At 41.2% G+C, this 19,173-nt stretch overlaps 1 protein-coding gene across 3 annotated transcripts in view; it reads right to left on the reverse strand.

Moving 5' to 3' along the window:
- The window catches only part of LOC149309657 (transmembrane protein 108-like), a 237,527-nt gene extending 220,671 nt beyond the window's left edge, over positions 1-16,856 (reverse strand). For 2 of the 3 annotated variants that reach the window (XM_089531295.1, XM_089531296.1), the window contains exon 1: positions 16,778-16,856. The gene's annotated coding sequence lies outside the window, so the exon portion shown is untranslated. The remainder of the gene's footprint in view (positions 1-16,777) is intronic. The other variant, XM_089531299.1, reaches the window with a different exon arrangement.
- Between the last annotated feature and the right edge of the window lie 2,317 nt (positions 16,857-19,173).

The raw sequence follows: 19,173 nt of genomic DNA on the forward strand, positions 1-19,173 counted from the left end.
GTACAGCTTGGGTATGTGGGCAGGGTCCTTAGAGAGGTGAGAGCCACCATATGTATGCTAGATCCTTGTCCTTCCTGACTTATCAGAGGCCAGGAGATTGGCTAGATGGATAACAGGGGTATATAATGCCTCGCTCCAGCAAGGCATGCTCCCAACCTGCCTAAAGGAGCTCTATTATCCTTTTCCACCTAATTCTAAGGAAGCTGTTTCTGTGCTAAACAAGTATTTGGCAGCTATAATAGATTGGGTGGGGCAAACAAGTTGAAGCTTAAATCAGACAAGACAAAAGTGCTCCTGGTCAGTTACAAGGCTGATCAGGGTTTCAGCCTGTGCTGGATAGGATTACACTCTCCCAGGAAATAGGTCTGCAAGCTAGGTATACTCCTGGATTCAACCTATGTTGGATAAGATTACAATCTCCCTGGAAATAGGTCTGCAGACTGGGTATACAGTTGTCACTCCGGATTCGCGGACCTAGCATTCACGGTTTCTAATGTTTGTGAATGTTAAACCCGCTGGCGTGCACTCCTTGGTGGTGAAAAAAAAGCCCAAGAGGGAGGGAGCAGCCAGAAAGAGGGTGTGCCTCCTCCTCATCATCATCCCCATACAGTCCGCCCCACACTCTCAGATCGGGCGGAAAACATCTATTAAGAGTTCCTAAGGCAAGGTTTGTGTCTTCTTCACAAAGGGCATTTTCCATCGTGGCCCCTCAGACCTGGAACTCTTTGCCCGATGAGCTCCGCTCAGCAACCTCTCTAGATCTTTTTAGGAAGAATCTGAAGACCTTTCTTTTCCGTCAAGCCTTCCCCCATGTGCCTTGATGTTATCCTTTCTCTCTTCTGTGCATTTTGTTTGATCCAGCTAATTTGTTATACAGGTTTTAATTGGTTTTAGATTGAATGATTGTACGGAATGTTTTTAGAAGTTTTTTTTGTATTGCTTTTAAATGGTATGGGTGGGTTTTTGCATTGTTGGGCTATGGGTTGTCACTTTGTATTGTTTTCTGATGATGCTTTTTGTAAACCGCTGTGATCTGCAAGGAATAGCGGTCTAGAAATAAATTTTCATTCATTCATTTCATTCATCCCCCCTCCTGTTCCTTTAGCCAGCTCTGGGGAGGGACCAATGGATGGGAGGATGAAGAGAAACAGGGTGTCCTTGCTTCTCCTCATCCCCTCGCCCTCTGGCCCCTTTAACTGACTCCAGAGGCAGGGGAGGGAGGGGAAGAGCTGGGTGAGTTCCCTCTGGAACTCACCCAGCGAGCGAGGGGGGCTTACTTTATTTGTGAATGCTCATGTTTCTGCAATGTCCAGGAGTGCATTTGCACATTGAATTTAGTGTGCTAGCTGCACCCTTTCCTTGGAAGGTCTGGGTTGGCTATAGTGACACATGCCTTAGTTACACCCCAATTGGATTACTGTAATGCACTATACAGGCTTTACTGGATGAGCCCTGTTCTCGCCTCAGTTGCGCTTGTCAGGGTAAAAGAATTATACCTGTTTTTAGAATTGCTGCAATTTTCAATCGTGTCAATGCTGCCATTACACTTGCTTCCTGACCTTCCCCTTAACCCTACCTCTCTGCCCTACTCAGTATGTCTTCTCGGTTTTTATTTTATTTAATTATTTATTTTCACTGTTTCATGCAACTCTGGAGCTCTGCTACTGAGATTTCATTTGTTTGGTTTGTTTTTTAAAAGAAAATAATTTTTCTAATAAAAGTCATCTGGTTGCTTGGGAATAGAGAAGAAGAGGGGGACAGGAGTAAAGGAGAGGACTCTGACACCACGTGACTGCCAATAATATGACTGCCTCAGTGGCAATGTTTTGCACCTAGGGACTTGCACTGTTAAGAGCTCATTGATAGCTTCTAGCCTCTTAGGATGCATGCATCATTTAAATAGCATACCTCCAAAGTGACCTGAATCAGCTTTATTTGGGCCTGTCTGTTTGGGCCCTATGTTTCCCTAAGAACTGAGACTAACTCTAAAAACAACCAACATGTAGCTTGTAGTTTAAAACAAAAGTTTATTAATGATATTAATCTATATTTACATAAAAGCTATATCCTAATCTAGCCAGTGAATAGTTCAGGTCAAAGAAATATTTATCTCACCATCTTTCCAAGGAAAGTTGAGAGAGCAGGAAGATGGAAACACAACAGCTCAGTTGACATTATTTTGAGATAATGTCTGTTAGTCCCAAAGGACCTAAGTCACATGATTAGTTTAAATGAGAGGGAGAGAGAGGGAGAGGGAGAGAGAGAGAGAGAGAGAGAGAGGAGAATTTGCATGCAGGAATTCCCTATCTATCTAAGGAGATGGAAAGAGAATGCAAAAATCTTCCAACAGTCACCATAAGTTAGAAACAACTCGAAGGCAGACAACAGTTTCTTGTCTTTCAAATGCGCATAAACTTTAAGAGAAAAAAATAGACAACATGACTAATGATTAATATTCCAGTGTGGTGTTAATAGCTATGGTGGATTGGTACATAAGGGATCCTAGTTCAAGCCCCTGACAACACCATAAAACTCACTGAATGACTTTGGGATAAGCACTCCTTAAAGGACTCTGAATTACATCATAAGGTTGTTGTGAGTATCAAATGAAGGAGAAGAGCTATGTATTCTGCTTTAAGTGCATGGAGTATAATTGTTGTCAATTGTCATTGACTTACAGTCAAGTCAAGTCATAGTGATGCAATGATGAGAGACCTCCAACAGCCCTGCTCAGGTCTTGGAAACTCAGAGCTGAGGCTTCCTTTATGGCATCTATCCACAAGTAACATGCTCTTCCTCTCTACTATGTCCTCCTACCTTAGCAAGCATCACCGTTTTTTAAAAACAAGTCATGTCATTTCTTGATATGTCCAGTGTACAATAGCCTTTTCATAGCAAATCAAGCCTGAACCCTCCATAGAAACCAAACTGATACCAGTGTACTTTTGGCCACATTTGTAGGGTGAAAGAGTCCTATTGGTATGCTATCTGATTCTGCTGATTTATTTCTCCCAAGTGGTTTAAGAGATCCATTCACTTTTTTTCTAAATCAATGGGTTCATTGACAAAATGTTCTTTCTTATATTAATCTGTCATCCTTTCATCTCCTTTACAAAGTTCTTCAGTGTACTGTTTCTATTGTCTTTTTATTTTTCTTGATCAGACAGTGAACTCCTCTGTTGGTCATATAGCATCCCCACTCTTGGTTTGAATTTCCCTTTCATTTCTGATTTTTGTGGGAGAGGTCTGTTGTTCTAGATTTTTGTTGTCTTCTATTTCTTTGCATTGATTATTATACTAGTTCCTTTGATCCTTCATGCAAGTCACCGAACAACTGAATTGAGGATTCTGATCCTATTTCTGCCACTTTTTACTGCTTCCTGCCCATCCTTAACTATTTGAAAACTTTAATTTGACATCCAATTATCTTTTCTTTCCTTTTGGATACAGATAGTATCTTTTTTCATTCTTCCCTGATAATTTCCCTGGTTTTGGTTCAGAGTTTTTCAATTTGGCTTATAAGGCAAATATATTATTTTTATGGACTTTATATTCTACAGCAATAGTCTTCATGTTGTACATTGGTACACTGATTGATTTAGTATACTTCTTTAGTTTTATTGTAATTTTTGATCTCAGTTCACTATTTGCCCCACAATCTGTTCCTGGTCTTGTTTGTGCAGAAAGAATGGAGCTTCTCCATCTTCTGTTTCCAGTTATGAATTCTATTTGATTTCTGTATTGACCATAACAACAACAACAACAACAACAACAACAGTATTTATTTGTACCCTGCTCTTTTCTCAGAACTGGAACTCAGAGAGGCTAATCAGATGACATCCATGTATATATCTGTCACACTGGTTGCTTGATGAATATGTTTGTAATGAACAAAATGTTAGCCTCACAAAATTGGGTATGTAACCCTAGGCCAAATTCTCCTACAATGTTTAGTTCTACTGTGTTACCTATTTTTGCATTTCAATCACCAGTGATTATCAATATTTTGATATGAGGCCTATTTCCTCCTGGATGCCTATCCAGAATCTTTCTATTTCATCTTCTTCTGCCTCTGTAGTTGGGGCATAATCATGGATTATGGTTGCTGATCATTTTTCCCTAAAGCCTTATCATATTATTTGACCAGACTTTGCATTATATCCCGACACTGCTTTTACTGTCTCTCTCACACTATTGACACGACCCCATTTCTTCTTAGATGTTCGTTTAATGAGTAATTATCTGCTATCCTGTGTAATTATCTGAATGAAATTATCCCATTCCAGTTTACATTAGCTCATTCACCCCATGTGTTGCTATAGTTATACATTCCATTTTTATTTTATAATGTCCAGCTTCCTCTGACTCATACTTATGACCTTTCATTTTCTGTGTTGGGAAGCTCTGGACTTTTCTTTCACCTCTGAGCATATCAACATCTGAATATCCTTTCACCTTGAGGCTAGTTGCTTTATTAGACATGGAGTTACTCAACTTGTTCTCTGTTCTTCCCGCATAGCTGGCTGAAAGCCTTCTAACCTCATCTTCCAGCATTAGCTCTTGTTTTAGTTTAGAATGTGCCATAAGATGAGTGTTCATGCTAAAAGACATTCAGAAGTGGTTTACTGGTACCTTCTGCACAGTATTAACAAGAATTAACTAAAGTACCACTACCATTGTCTCAGTCACCCTCACCCTCCTGGCACACTACTGATATCCAGTTGCTATATGACACATTTAGTCTGACTCCTCAGCAAAAGCTTGTCTGATGTGGGAGGCCCAACCAGTAGCAGGAATACTGTCAGCATAGCCTCTGGCCTCACTGCATCATGCAATCCCTACACCACAAAAAGATAGTTCCATGGTGAATATAAGCACCTAGCTAAATAACAATAACAGGCAGGCTATGATTTAAATATATTCTTAAAAACTCAGTATTTTCAGTCAATTGCATAATTTCCAAATACCTGCAAGACATACTATAAAAATCTACAGAGCAATAGCCAGGATATTATTATTACCGTAGCTCTGACTGTGCTAGAAGTTACCTGAGGAAAACTATTCTTCGTACAGTCTGCTGAAATTTGCACACAAGCTACATCTTCTTTCAACACAAACCATTTTGCCTACAGCCTACACAGTAGGACGACGTTTTGACAAGGGTTCTTTATGATGCTGTTGTATATGCCTTGTCAAAGCACTGTGATGCCTTGTGAAACAGAGGCAATCTGCCTGTCTGGTAATACTTCAAATTGGCAAGGTGTGTGGAGAGTGAGAGACAGTCTGATGTAATCTGAATGCTGTTTTGAACGGCAAAAACTGACTGCAGTGGGCATGGCTTGCTGTGAGAATTACTGGCAGCCAGCCTCTGCAACCAACTTATTTATGACGCACAGAGGATGCCATAATGAGCACATGACTTTGATCGGGTCATCGGACAGGAGCTGCTACCTTCACCACTGCTGCTGCTGCTGCAGAGAAAAGACTCCTCCAACCATCCTATTCAAGCTGAGCCACATGGCATGGCACTACTCTGTGAAACAGCATCAGTCAGGCTGGCATTTCAGCACTGCTAGCACTGCTAAGAGTCTAAGTTGAAAGCTGTTTGTTATGTCAACCTTGCTCCTCTAATGAGCTTTCCTATTTCTATCACATGGAGCTTCTTATTCCATAAATCCACCTGTAATTGTCCTTATGACAAGAACTTCACAGCATGAGAGACATTCAGATGCTTGCAGGTGGCATCCTCCTCTTAGCCCTGTGCAAAGTGGCCCATTTTAGACTAAAGCTAGTGCAGTGTAGAAGTCAGAGTATTAGATTGGAACTTGGAGGTCCAGGTTTGAGATGCTTCTTAGCCACAAAACTCATTTTGTTGTTACAGTGGTACCCCGGGATACGAATTGATCGCGTTACGAAATTTCCGGGGTACGAAAAAGTTAGATTGGAAAAAACTGTTCCGGGTTACGAACTATTTTTCGGGTTACGAAATTCATTTCGGCGCGTTTCGGCGCGAAATTCAAATGCGAAGCGCGGCTAGCGGCTTTCCAGCGCTAACGGAAAGCCTTTTCGGGTTGCGAAATGTATCGGGTTACGAACGGAGCCGCGGAACGAATTAATTTCGTAACCCGAGGTAGCACTGTATTGCCCTTGAGTTGATCCGGACCCATGATAACCCTATGGATGAGGCATCTTCAAGACCCTCTGTCCTCCACTGCTCTGCTTAGTTCCTGCAAACCCATACCCATGACCTCCTTAATAGAATCCATCCATCTATCATGCAGCCTTCCCTCTTTCTATTTCCCTCCACCTTTCCTAGCATTATTGTTTTTTTCCCTATGAGTTATGCCTTCTCATGATGTGTCCCAAATACAACAGCCTCAGTTTTCTCATCTTGGCTTCCAGGGAGATCTCTGGCTTGATCTGCTCTGTAACCCATTTGTTTGTCCTTTTAGCTGTCCATCCATGGGATCCGGGATCCTCAGCACTTTTCTCCAGCAACACATCTCAAATGAATTGATTTTCTTCCTATCTTCTTTCTTAACTGTCAGCTCTCACATCCATACCTGGTAATAGGGAATAAAATGGTTGTATGATTTTAACTTTTGTGCTCAGTTGTATATCTTTGCATTTTAGAATCTTTTCTATTTCTTTAATAGATGCTCTCCCCAATCTTTTGGTATTCCCTGGTGTGCTCCATCATTCATCATATGTTTGCAATGTGGTCCCTAGTGCCTCTTCCTTTCCTGAACACCAGTTGGACATCTGGAATTTCTCTCTCCATGTATGGTTGAAGTCTATGTTGCAGAATTTTGAGCATAATTTTGCTTGCATATGAGATCAGTGCTATGGTCCTATAGTTGCTGCAGTCTTTTGTATCTTCTTTTTTGTGGATGGAGATGAATAATGACCACTTCCAATCTGTTGGCCATCGTTTTGTTTTTCATATCTGCTGACATATGTTTGTTAGCACAAGAATTGACTCTGTCAATGTAGATTGCAGCATTTCAATTGGAATATCATCTGTTCCTGGAGACTTGTTTTTTTGCCATTTCTCTTATTGCACCTTCCACTTTGCTTTTCAGAATTTGAGGTTCATCTTCATATGGCTCTATGTTCCACGTGTCTTTCATGTTGAAAGGTTATTCTGCCAGTTCCTTCCTCTGAAACAGGGATGTAGCCAAGGGGGGGTTCTTGGGGTCCGGACCCCTCCTTCCATTAGATAAAACGAATGGTGTGTGCTGCTGCGCCACCACACCCAAGCCCCATTATAATGGTGGCACTTAGTCTGCACCCCCCCTTCCCAAAATCCTGGCTACATCCCTGTCTGAAAGTTACCTTACAACACCTGGTATTATTCCCTGGCGGTCTCCCATCCAAGTACTAACCAGGGGTGACTGACCCTGCATGGCTTCCAAGCTCTGGGTGCTGTTGGACTGCAGCTCCCAGCACTTCTCACCATTGGCTACCCCAGCTAGGGACTTCTGGACCTTGTAGTCCAACAGTAGCTAGACTCTATTACTCATTTCAGTGCAGTGTATGTGCTGAACAGAGCGGGGTAGAGAAAGAAAATTAGAGCTTGAAAAAAGTACTTTGGACTATAGCTCTTACAAACTCCCATGACTTGTTGACAAAACTGAATCTCAACATTTCATTGGCAAGACAGCTTTACCTTCACTAGTGTGTGAAATTTCATACCCTCTTGCACCCCTGCCATTTTATTGCAATGATGCCATAAAGTAAATGAACGAGCTTCAAAAGAAATTTCCCACCTCTGATTGGAATGGCTGATGGCTGGCCATTGTGAGAGATAAGACACTGTAGTTATTTCACACTTTTTATGCTGGAAGAAAAGTAATTTTCTTGCCCACCATTCTTCAGGCGCAAGAAGACCTATTCTGTCACTCTACAACACCAGTTTCAAGTTAATCTTCTACTTGCTGCTTTAACTGCTTTTGAATATCCCAGCAAATATACTTGGCTTGTTCCTCATAGCAACAATCCTGTACACACTCAGCTAGAAGTATGCACCATTGAAAAAAATGAGAATTGCTTCCTAGTAGATCTGTATAGGGTTGTGCTGCCTCTGGATTCTTCTCCATTTAAAAAATAATAATCTTAGGCCTGTTACAGACAGGCCAAAATAAAGCTGCTTCGAGTCACTTTGGATGTATGATATTTCAATGATACATGAGTCCTAAGAGTCCAAAAGCCGCACCAAAGCCACGCTCCAGTCCTAAGGACTGGAGTGGAGCTTTGGTGCAGCTTCCAGACTCTTAGGACTCATGTATCATTGAAATATCATACATCCAAAGTGACTCGAAGCAGCTTTATTTTGGCCTGTCTGTAACAGGCCTTAGTCTGCTTTGTGTTGAGTAATGTTTTGGTCTGTTCTTGACTGAGAAACAGAAGCACAATAATGAAAATAGATATATGTTTTCTACTTTTTTGCAAGGTTCAGTAAGAATACAAGAGGTGAAGCTTTCTTCTATATAGAGAGGCATAATCCTAGGGAAAGCTATATAACAGAACAGCTTTGGCAGAAAATAGTGGCAGAAGATAAACCAGTCTAGCTGTGAATTTTTTCTGACTAACTGCCATCCGCATAGTTTTGCAACACCCTTTTCACAGTAATAACAAGACAACTCAAATCAGAAAGGAAAACTATATCTTTTTAATATGTCCTTTCTCCATATTCATATGTTGTTAAAGCACCAGGCACAGTTCTGCTCTGTGCTCCCATTTGAGTAGAGGATCCCGCATCACCCATTCACTGGAAAATCACTCAAATAAACACCAGAGTATCTGAAGGAAACAGCCAGATTTCTTACACATATGGGAGGGAATTTTTACAGATGGAATAAGCAGGCCAGAACAAATGCTGTTGCTATGGCCCCCAAGAGCCCTCTATAATAGAAGGCTTGTTGGCTAGCCTGTTTCATCCACCACACAGTTAAGATTACCTGTAGCTGCAGGTAATTTTTAGCAGGTTGACATTTATTTTGGGGACAAGCGCAGGGTATTTGCTCGTGGCAACACCGCATACTCTCAAATAAGCAATGGAGCTATACCAGTATCTCTTTCTCCATCAGAAGTGCAATGTTTTATCTATTCCAGCACTACCTTTTACTGTAGTCAGATTGATGTCCCAAGAAGATCAAAGGAGGACAAGATAGTGATGTCCATCTATTGATTCCAACATCTAGCAATGAAAACTGGATTTCCAACCTATGTTCACAGATTTAAGGGGAATAGTGGCTTGTGTAACTAAGGCAGTGTGGATAAGGAACTAAATAAGTGTATGTTGTCCATCCTAGCTTCATTTATTGTCCTCTATAACCTTGACCCAAATAAGAGAAGAGAAAGAGTAATGCACAAAAATGAATGCATTTACAGTGGCTGGATGAAGCTTTTTATTATCATCAGTGCTTATGCTAATTAACCAAATTATTCTCTGGGTAGTTTGTTTCTTAACAGCAGCCAAACAATAAGCATTTCCAGCATACAAGTGACAGGCAGTCAAGGGAGATCAGCAAAGGATAACCAAACAGGCAGAGATCTATCAGTCTGGCTGAGGCAAAACGAGAACCCAGTGTTCTCTTCAGCAAGATGAATTGGCCCAAGAAATTTGCTGCTTGCTCAAACAAGTGAAGGTGCAAAGTAGGCAAAGCTAGCCAAACTACTTTTGGAATCAAGGCAGAACATCGCACAAATATCTGGCAATAAAAATACAATAATAACAAAGAAAATGACTAAGAATTGGCTTCCTGTTCATGCCAACCCATATCTGCTCTCTGAGGCAGTTGCCTCACTCTCTGGCTAATGGGAAGAATTGTAGGAGGGGAGCAGATCTGCAAGGGCAATAATATTAGACTGGTTTTACAGTGACACCTGATTTCCAGTGCTTTAAGGATTCCAGACTATCAAACCAACGTCAAAAATAGAAATGGCTACATTCACTACCTAAAACCAGCAGCTAGGCTAGTACATCTGTCGTGCAAACACCAGAATTATTTCAGATCCAGCTTTTATTTATATTTATTTTATAAAACAGGGACTAGAAACAAATGCTTCTGCCCAGTGTGCTATAGTGGCTTGAGTTTCATATCAGGAGTTCAGAAGACCAGGGTTCAAATTCCCTTGCAGACATAAAAACCCACGAGGTGAGCTTGAGCAAGTTACAATCTCTCAGGATAAGAAGAAAACAATGGAACACTTCCATTGAATTATCTTGCCAAGAAAACCCTATGATGGGGTTGCTAGAATTGACTTCAAGGAACACAACAACAACAACAACACATATAGTCTATATATGCTACAAGGGTCCAAATATCCTATAGGCATCAGCTCTTGTCTGATCTTGTAAGTGAAGCAGGGTAGTCCTGCTTAGTATTTGGATAGAAGACCACCAACAAATACTAGGTGCTATAGGTTATATGTCAAAGGATGAAACTGGCAAAATGACCTTTGAGTATATTGCTTGTCTACGAAAACCAGCATGAAATTCATGGGGTCACCATAAGTTGACAAGTGACTTGAAGGCAGATACGTTGTTGTTGTGGCTTCAAATTGTTTCTGACTTATGGTAACCCTAGAGTGAAGCTATCATGGGATTTTATTGGCAAGATTTGTTCAGAGGAGCACTGCCTTTGCCTTTCTCTGCAACTAAGGGAGTGTGACTTGCTCAAGGTCACCTGGTAGGTTTCCATGGCTAAGTGGGGATTTGAACCCTGGTCTCCAGAGTCATAGTACAGTGCTCAAACCACTTATTACACTGGCTCTCAAAGGCACGCATGCACACACACCATAGTTGTGTTACCCCCTGTCCAATATTGTGGCCACATGTCCCCTGTCACTACATTTGAAATTCTTGTGCTGCTGTGCACATTTTCCTAGATTCATAGGGGCACTTGTCCTATTCTAAAGCAGAACTCTGCTCCTTTATTGTTGTGTAAATGAAACTACTTTAATTCAAGGTATAAATTACATGGAAAAATTCCCCTACTAGGAGGAGAGCAGAATGAGCAAAAAGAAAGAAGACAGGAGAGGACCAATGGAACAGAAGGAAGAAAGAAAGTGGATTGGATGATATATGGACAATGGACAGAGTTAAGAAATCCGAAATCAGAGAAACTTTGGATGGTGGAAGGGAAAACTGGGTTTATGAATTTATTATGCAACAGAACAACATACTTTCTCTTTCTGTTAAGCATGTATTAATGTGGGTCTATATGTTTCTTGTGAGTTTATATGTGTTATTTGCTTCTTTTAAATATTCTAATAAAATTATTTTAAAAATTTAAAAAGGAAAGGAAAAAGAAAAATTGCCCTACTACTTCCTGCCATCAAAATGTTGCAGTAAAGTTGGTGATGTATTGGGGGGGGGGGGGGAGAATGGGGTACGAAATTTAGCTCCTTGACCCATGAAAATTGCCCACCTCTGATATAAAATATTTGAAATATAGTTCCTTATCCTGTTGGGAACAGGGTAAATGTGTGGCTGATAAACTAGACAACTGAAGTCTACAGACATCAGCAAGAGGGCTTAGTCAACAACCACATGCTGGCATAGTGCTGAGTGAGGTATCATTTACCTCCACACCATCTCCTGCCATTTACAGGTCATAAGAGCTCAGAGATCTTTGAGCAAGTTGTCTTTAAAAGTGTTACATTAACATGTTAAATCAGCATTCACTTAATAACCCAGAGACAAAAATACTGCTTTGTGAACATAAAAAAATTGTTACACTAGGTCAAGTTACTGTTAAACAACCCAGTATTGGCTCTGCTGACTAGCAGTGACTTTCTGGAATTTCAGGAAACGATTTTCTCCTGCACCTCCTATGAGTTCTTTTTAACTGGAGATATCAGAAATTAAGAATTAGGAATTAAGCCTGTGGTCTTCTGCATGTACAGGATCACTAGCCCACTCCAGATCTTATGCGCTGTTGTGCATATCCCCAATAGTGCATATACCGGTACACTGCTTAATAAGAACATATAAGAAGGGCTCTGCAAGTAAGACACAGAACATCTCATTCAGCATCTGATTCAGTAGACATACAGTACTCATTTTGGAACTAGCAATTGAGACTCGACCTCTATATTCCCTCCAATGTCTCAATGTCAGAGAGGATTGTGCCTCTCAGTGTCAGAGAGAGGGAGTGCTACTATATTCACACCCTGTTTGTGGACTTCCTAGTTGACCATAATAGGAACAGAATCCCTTGATATGCGTTTTTATGCATCTTTTGGCTCTTTTAATTTTTGCTTTTAATACTTTTTTTTAAAAGAGGCTGAATGCTGAATACTTTTATAAATCAATGGGCTAGTTAAGTTGAGACTAGCAAATTAATTTAGGCCATGGTTAGGAAATGTGTGGCTTTTCAAATTGGTGATGTGATGGAGACAACTTCTGCTAGAGCCTAGAGGGCAAAAGTAGCCCTTCTAGGGGCTGAAGCACACAGCCAGTATCAGGCTGGGACCATGGCGACTACACGGCCCACTCCCAAAGTGGGATACTGTCACGGTCCCAAACCAGCACACCAGGGGCTGGATTAAATCCACCTCGGCCATAAAACTTACTGGACAAGTAACAAACTTTCAACCTCAGAAGAAGGCAATGGCAAATCCCCTCTGTCCAAATATTGCCAAGAAACCCGCCTTTGATAGGTTCACCTTAGTATTGCCATAAGTTGGAAATGACTTCAAGACACAAAACAACAACAACAACGGAGCTATACAAGGGCTCATTCACACTTAGGTTTTTGTAACAAAGAGATCCAGTTTGATGCGACACTGAAGCAAAGTTCTCACAACGTTTATCACAACCGAATCTCTCTGCCATTCTGAATTTGTTCAATTGTTCTTTGTTTTTTTTAAAATGTCAATCAAGTGATGCACATCTGCATCATTCTGCTTCCGTTGTTACATTTAGTGATGTGACTCTGCTTCTGTTGTCACTGTTTCTATTCTCATTGCCTGGTGGTCTGCCAGCTGGGGTCATGGGTCCTATTTATTGGGTGTTTTTTCATGCTATTTGGGCATATTTGCAATGCACTCTCTGCATTTGTCTCGCATTTCATGGTGCCCATCTGCTTAGATTTGCACTTTTGAGGTGTCTTTATGAAGTGGAGCCCTTGATGGCTGTGTGAATGGCGAGGCAGAGAAGGAAGAAGCATGTCTGTTGCAGGGCAAGATTTCTAAGCATGGTTACGTTTTGCCAGGTAACTGAAAGTACAGCTTTGGAATGTGGGATGCAGTGTTTTTACAAGCCTAGTCCTGGGAGATGGTGGGTATATCCACACAGTTGAATTTTGGGACACACTTGTGTCTTCAGTGTGGTCTGTTGAAAAGTGGAAGGAGGAGTTATGCATGCCCAGAATACTGAGCTGCTGGTTGAAGAACTGGGGCCAGAGATTACCAGATAGAGCATATGCTTGCGGCAAGCCATTTTAATTGAGAAATGGGTCTCCATTGCTGTGTGGATACTTGCTAACCAAGGTTCCTATTCCACACCTGTGAACCAGTGCGAGGGTGTGTGTGTGTGGCAAATCCAAGGTCTACAGCATTTTTGCCCAAGTGGTGCTAGCCATGGAGTTGGTGCTGCTGCGGAAGACTGTTTACCTCAGTGGCCATAGAAAGGTGTGTATTTTTAGCCACTGTTACTCATAACCTGACTCCTCCTGTTACTTAACCATTTACTGATGGTTGATTAACTTATTTTGGGAACTGGATTCATCACCTTGGATAGTTTAAACTAGAATAGATTCACTGTACCAATGACATTGATACAATCAGTTGCCATTGCTCTAGAGGCAGCAATTTCCTTATTCATGACAAAATAAGCACTCATGCCACTATCACAAGGGATCTTGTACATTACTGTGTACAAAAAAAAAAAAAAAAGGGGGGGGGGAAATAAGATATTACCAAATAATTTCTAAAAATCATTACCACAATTGATAGTGGGGATCACTAGCTTAGACAGATTTATAAAGGGATTTGAAACTCATTCCTGCAGACATGGTTTACTTGGAATATTGAAAAGTTTTTAACAAAGTCCCTCATTGAAAACCTCTGGTCAAACTTTGGAAATACGGCAAAAGAAAGGAGAGATGGTCTTACAGAGAGGTAACTGATTGAAAGAATAGCAGCCTAAAACCAAGTGTTAGTTCCCTACTTCAGTATAGCTCATGGAACAATGAAATTTATATAAGTTTTTAATTACGAAGTCTCCACTGATTTAGTGGGTTTACTCTAGTTGGGACCAACAATTTGGTTTAGGCCAGAAAGCAGAGGAAAGGGAGGGAGGACAGTTCTTGTAGTGACTATGAGATCAGCAATAAAGTGGTCAATTTCTCTAAGGATTCTGGAGAGCTTTTAGTCAGCTGCCCCCCAAAAATAGCTGTTCCAATCTCCATCTGAAACTTCTGCTTCAGAAGCAACTCACTTAATATTAGATGCTGGGCAGGAAACAGAAAGGGGGGTCCATGTATAACTTGCTGATAGGATACCAGAATAATCCGGTTGTGCATTGCATAAAACAAGTTACCTGTCAAAATGGGCCTTCGTTCCAAGTCCAGCAGAGCCTTTCATGTCCTTACTTCCATGTAATGAGTACAATCCAGGAAAAGAAGAAATGAATCCTAACCTAGCTAAGGTTAGTGATGATAAAGCCTTGAAATGTATGGAACAAATTAGCTATGAGTCATCTCAGTGTTTTGCCTGGGACTTCGACACAACTAACTTCAGCTGTGCCATTGATTTCAATAGGGCATAATAGCATGAAACTAAGCATCTCTGCTCAGTCATATATAAGCCCTGCTGAATCATGATTTATATTCCCTGACAGATCCACTTAGGGATGAAATCTTAAGGACACTGTAAACCAAGTCAGAATATGTTCATGCTTCCAATTCTAAACACCTTATGGATAGTCCCAGGAAATTACATAAAACCTTATTTAAATTTTTGTATTTAGTGTTAGGCTTCCTGGTGAATGTGTTTGTTCAGTAGGCTGCCATCTTCATTAACATTTTGCTCATAGCTTTTAAATTAATTGTTTCTTCTCATCCTCTCACCCATGTATTCTCTTCCTATCCGTATCTGGCATGCAGACCAAGAACATCAACGTACAAGTGTGAAATAAACTTTCGGCTTCTTAGCTGGATTATAGATTCTTTTCAGCCGTTGAATCCTGAAAAATTTTCCTGTAAAATCCTTGGCATCTAAAGAATCTCTAAAATCCAGGCTTGCCAGAAGTACGTTTTCTATAATTCGCTTAGTGCCTGTGGATTGAAGATAACTTTGAAAGCATTTGAACAAAAACACTTGTACAAACAAGGATGGTCACAGGGGGTCACTCCTGGGAAGATGTAATGCTGCTAAATTGAGAGCGTCACTCAGGTTTTTCTGTGGTACGCAATCTTCCTCCTTTTCAGATGCCCTAGACATATTTATTCCATCCCCTCGAATAAATATGCTCTAATTAGCTAGTAAATCCCCATAAAGTACTCAACTATAAATCCCCATAAAGTACTCAACTATAAGTCAACCTCATGTATAAGTCGAGGGTAGGTTTTGGGGCCAAAATTATGGATTTTGATATGAACCATGGATAAGTCGAGGGTAGAACCAAGGGGCATGTAAAGGATGATGCAAAGGAAAATGGTGCCAAAAAACTGCCAGGCATAACTGCTTGTGCTCATCCTAAAGGTTGGATACATGAAGGTTTAGACAAGGTTTAGACCTCTAGTTGAGACAAGAGCTCTGGATCTAGGTTTTATTTTAAGAGAAGGATTTTGTGGGAACTCCTATTCACATAGTAGAGAGGATCCATGCTTCTTTTTGGTGCTCCCAGGATGGACTAAGCTCTCACCTTTTACCACTCTGTTCAGAGAAAGAGGATGACTCCTTCATATATATATATATATATATGAGTTAAAAGAATAGTACTTACATTGACCTGTGGATAAGTCGACCCAGGTTTTTGGGGTACATTTTTGGGCTAAAATTTATAGACATGTGCATGAGTATATACAGTAACACATATATATTCACACCAACACATTGTATAAAAACTGACTGGGTGATCCACAGGCCAAGTCACACTCTCTCAGCCTCTGAGGATGGCCATAGCAAACCCTCCCTGAAGAAACCTTGCCAAGAAAGCCCCAAAAAGGTTTCACCGCCTTACGGTCCCCATAAGTCAAAAATGACTTGGAGGCAAACAACAACAACACAACAATAACCACAACAACAACAAATCAGTTTTTAAAACATAAAGAGAAGCAAATCTTGTCTCTGGGACTCCCACAAAAGAAAAGGGGCATTCAGTCAGGAGGACAAAAAATGCAACCACAGGAGGTTGGAATGGAGGATGCGTCCTGGAAAAGGAGGACGCCTGGTCACCCTGAGCTCAGAATACTAATATCAGTATAAAAGCCATGCTTCTGCAATCTTCCTGGAGAGGAGAATGGAAATGTAGGACATCTCCTGGAAAAGGAGGGTGCATAGTCACCCTGAGCTTAAAAACACTCATATAACTAGAAATGCCATGCTTCTGAATTCCTCCTGGAGAGGAGGAGGAGGAGGAGGTTGGAAAATGTAGGACGCGCCCGGGGAAAGGAGGACGCCCGGTCCCCTTGCCCTGAACACACCCCTTCCATCCATCCATTCATCCATTCATCCCTCCTGAGAGGAGTAATATGAAAGGACAAGGGAGGGCCAGCCAGGAACTGGAAGCCTTGCTCCCTCCTTGCCTCCCTCTGGCTCTTACCTGAAGAGAAGCCCTGCCTGTGTCTCTGTGAGGAATCCGCCTCACTCTGACAGAGAGACCCTCAGCCTGGGAGCCTTATGCCACCAGGGAGGCCAATCCCACATGTTGCCTAGCATCGGTCACGTGACGCGCGAGGGCCAATCCCGCCGCTTCCATTCGTCTCTTAGGAGGCTGCATCCACACTGGAGACATAACTCGGCTTGGAAGCGCTTTAACTCTTTGTCTCACTCTTTGCTATGGAATTGTGGGAGTTGGAGTTTGTTGTGGGGCCCAGAGCGGAGCAACAACAAACTCCAACTCCCAGAATTCCATAGCCTTGAGCCAGACAAAGAGTTAAAGCGCTACTAAACCGGGTTATGTCTCCAGTGTGGATTCCTGTTGCTGTTGTTGTGTGGCTTCAAGTCGTTCCCCACATATAGAGTGTCACACACACACACACACCCTAAAGAGAATATATAATGGGGTTTTCTTGACAAGTTTCTTCAGAATATAATAGGGTTTGTCATGATGACCATCCTCTGAGGCTGAGAGAGTGTGACTTTTCCCAAGGTCCAGGGTGGACTTTCAAAATGTCTTCCATTTCAAGCAAGACTAAGAAGCATGGATTTATATTTATATAATAATAATAATAATAATAATAATAATAAACTTTTATCTATATCCCGCCTACTATGACTAGGACCGAGGCGGCTTACAATAAAACAGGGATATTGTGTATATATTATTGTACTATTTTAATGACGTATGCTGCTTTATCTTAACAAAAAGCGGGATATAAACGAAAGTTTTATTATTTGTTGTTGATAAAAAATTCATACTAAAAAGATTAATTAAAAGAAATTAAAAAATAAACCAGAGGATGGGTTGCTTATGAGAAAATATTAGTGTTTTTAGCTTTTATTTTGTAATGTCCTACATTTTCTGAATGTCCTACATTTTCGGATGCCTTGTCCTCCTTTGTGAGTCTGACACCTGGTCACCCTGCCAGGGCCACCTGTCATTGGGTTTTGTTGGCATGTTTCTTCACAGGGGTTTTGGCACGGACTTCATCTGAAGCTGAGAGAGCGTGACCTGCCCAAGGTGGGCAAGTGGAGATTGGTGGCCAAACTGGGATTTGAACCCTGCTCTCCAGAGTCGTAGTCCAAGGCTCAAAGCACTACGCCATATTGGCCCTCAAGGAATTAGACATTTGTCACTTATTGACTCACAACAGTGAGGTCAATGGGGGTCATGCAGGTAAAACAGCCCCAGCTGTGAAAACAGAGGAAGGTGTCCAGGAGGGAGACTCACAGCGGTCCTTTCAGTGGGATGAGGATGGTGGGGTATGTGGAAGACAAACAGCAGATGTAGCTGAATGTGAATGAGGGCTTTGCAACAGCAGGGACAGGTTATTACAGAGATTAGAGGCAGGATTTACAAGCGCTGTATTGGATTAACCATAATGGAGCCAAAATGGGAAGCCCCATATTTAGCTGGGATAGTTCATGTGTTCATTTGGTTTTTGAAAAAAAAAATCTGAGAAAAACTTCATGAGGAAAAACAGGTGTTGTCACTAAACATTATTTTTAAAAGTGTATGTTTTGACCCCAAAAAAGTGCCTTTGGAAGTAGTTTATAGTAAAATCTTACACATATCTACTCAGAAGTAAGCTCCAAGAAGTTTATCTGTGTAATTGGCTATGGAACTGCAGCCTAAGAAGTCTGTATTGTGACAGACTCAACAGGGCTTCAAAAAAGGTACTTTTTGCAATTCCAATAGTCATCCTAACCATGCTGGCTGGGGGATTCTGGGATTTGTCATTGCAAGACGTACTTTTTCTAAACTGGGCATGTTGCATGTTTGAATGTCTCTGGATGCATGAGAGATTTTCCGAAAGAACCTTAAGACCTTTTTCTTTCACCAAGCTTTCCCCCCATGAGATATGATATTATGCCCTCTCCTCCTATTGTGTAACGATTTTCACAATGTTTTTGGATCAATTCAACCAAGCTGGCTGTGTAATAGCTTTTAATGTGATATTTTTTACATTTTTTTATCGATATGTATGTATTTTTATGTTGAAATTTTAATCTGTATGCCGCTTTGATCATCGCGGAAAAGCGGGATAAAAATAACATCTATTATTATTATTATTATCACACACAGACAGGATAGGGATGGGATCACTCCCCCGTCCTTATCTCATCCATGACACAATTGCACGAAAGGCATTCATAATGTAGCGCTGATCCTGTCATTATCCTGTCATGAAGCATCATTGCATTAATACGAACTCCCGTTAATGCAAAATGCTGGGTAATGCCACATCAGTGACAGGACAATGACAGGATCAGCACAACATCATATGAAAGTCATTCACGCAATCGCTGTCACTTGTACTTTCCAGATGGGATAAT

This window comes from Sceloporus occidentalis, unplaced genomic scaffold (genome assembly GCF_023333645.1).
Source record: "Sceloporus occidentalis isolate IW3139 unplaced genomic scaffold, rSceOcc1.0.p SCAF_7, whole genome shotgun sequence".
In the NCBI taxonomy this organism is placed as follows: domain Eukaryota; kingdom Metazoa; phylum Chordata; class Lepidosauria; order Squamata; family Phrynosomatidae; genus Sceloporus; species Sceloporus occidentalis.